Consider the following 2,471-nt stretch of genomic DNA (forward strand, 5'->3'; position numbering starts at 1 on the left):
GAAAAGTGGGTCCCACACCCAGTATCGTTTGAGCCAGATTCCACAACTGCTATCTAAAATCTCGGGAAGTGAACAAAGGGTCGTTCTAGACCAAAATCGATCTTCCGAAGCTAACCTAGCTGTCAGAATTTTCATCTGAGCACGTCTTCCAAGAAGGTTGACCAAAGTGAACTTTTCAAGTTATAAAAATCTCCAAAACATGGAAACGGGCCTAAAACCCAAACGAACGACCAGGCGACCGAACAGTCAGTGCCAGCAAGTCATAAATGACTTGGGGTCGCTACAGGAACGCTCTAAACGATGAAATGAATTCTTTAATTTAAAAAAATGACCTGGAGGGTCTTTACAGTAAGCACAACGATGATTGAACTTGTAATGTCTGGAATTGAGATTGACAGTTTTTGGATTAATTGTTTGTATCAGACCAACTTTTTTTAATCTCTCAAAAAGCTGAGTTCGACTTTTAACCTATGGAGTAAAAGATTCGAGAAGGTTTCTTCTCATGTTTTGGACGAGGAAGATTGTAATTATTTCACGGAGGTGGAGGTACTTGATGATAAAGTAGAGGATTTTGGCGAGTAGGTTCAGTTGTTTGGAAATTTGGGTATTGTAGAATTTGATAGATAATAGGGGCATTTTGGTAATTTGACAAAGAGACTTGGTAAATTGATTGAACATTTGGGTAATTTGGAAATGGATCTTGGTAATTTGATTGGAAATTTGGATAACTTGGTGGTGGAGCTTGGTAATTTGGTTGGACATAAAAGATGGGGTAAGAATTTTGCGGAGCTAAGGGTAGATTTTTGATGGTAAGGGCTTTCGAACATTCAGACCGGCATGACTTTTTTATTTTTTGCTATATTCAAATGAGACAGAGGAAAAATCTTCCCTTTTCCTCTTCAATTTCCTTGAGGATTCAACTTGGCCAGTCATTCAGGTGATTTTTCCGATCTTGAGACCATCTTTAATAGATTCACCAATTTTGACTATGTCAGTTAGCTTTGCGCCTAAAACGAGCAACATCCTATTATAGTATTCAAGCTCTTGAATGCACACGAAGACTTCAATAATCTCTGTCGGTCATGGGAGGCCTAACCCTTGTAGCCTCTTTTCTCCAACGGTAAGCGTATTCTCGATAGCTTTAAAAAGACTTCTGTTTGATTCTCTCAAAAGAGTATCGATCAGGAATGAATTCTACATTGTCACCAAAATTTTCAATGAAGTCTTTAGCCAAGGCGTTTCGACTTTTCCATTGTTTCATTTCTTGAGAAATAAACCATACAAAAGCTTCTCCTTTCAGACTTCAACTAAAGAGCCGCATTAATAAAGCTTCTTCTATTCCAACTCCTACAAATTGGTCGCAATAAGCCCTCAAATGAGCAAAAGGATTTTCAATTCCACTAAAAAAATGAAATTCTGGTATTTTAAAACCTTCCGGAAGGTCCAAATGTAGATGAATGCACACATCTTCATAATTTAACTCCACAATATCTTGGGTGTATTGAATTCCTTCATTGAATTCATAACTTCCTCTCTGATGCTTTGCTTAGTCGCTACTTCTATGTCCTTCCACTCCTTCTTATTCTTCTCATAATGATTGAGTTCAAAATGTGTAGTAAAGAAAGGGTACAATTATGGTGATATTGGAATATAAAAATCAGTTTTTAAAGGTATGGGTTGAGTGGTAGGTAAGTTTTGAACAATTTGAGTAGGGATTTGGTGGACGAGAGGAAAATTCGAGAGACTGTTGGTATTTGGCGTTTGAGGGGTAGGTAACTTTTGGTGTGAGGAACTAGCATAATGTGGGTTAAGAGTGGTTAAGTCGATGATGGGAGGTTATGGAATTGTAGCGGTGGATGAATTGGTTGGATGGAAGATTTTCGGATGTTGGATTTGAAGTAGGAAAATGGAGTGGAGGCCTTTCATTGTTTGGAGTAGGAGTGTTGGCAATGATAGTCAAATTTGTCAAATCACGGGTCTTATCCATTTCAGCCCTCATTTCACCAATTTGTTGTAATAATTGTGCAATCAACTTATTATGTTCAGCAATGATAGGGTCATTTACTGTAATTTCAATTGAATGAATGTTTCCATTATGTTCAACCACTTTTCTTTTCCTTTTGACAAACTTTGGTCAGAGAAGGAATCTTTGAGATCTTTAGACATCGTGAAGTATGGATGTTCAACCATTTTCTCAACATAAATCATATTTGATTACATGACAAAGAAAAATAACTCCAACGACAAATGTGTTAGTTTGTGTAGATGATAAATAATACAAAATATCACACACATGACCGCAAACACATAGGAATCGCTTCACTTAAAGTTAAACTAGCACAGGGATATAGAAAAATGACTAAATAGACAGGAATTTGTCTATTAGTTTTTGGGATTAGTGACAGAAAGGCTGACTTGCGTTGTGTCAAGGTCATGTTGTATCTTTCATCGTCATAGTTTTGATTTCAATT

This window comes from Solanum tuberosum, unplaced genomic scaffold (assembly GCF_000226075.1).
Source record: "Solanum tuberosum cultivar DM 1-3 516 R44 unplaced genomic scaffold, SolTub_3.0 scf00088, whole genome shotgun sequence".
In the NCBI taxonomy this organism is placed as follows: Eukaryota; Viridiplantae; Streptophyta; class Magnoliopsida; order Solanales; family Solanaceae; genus Solanum; species Solanum tuberosum.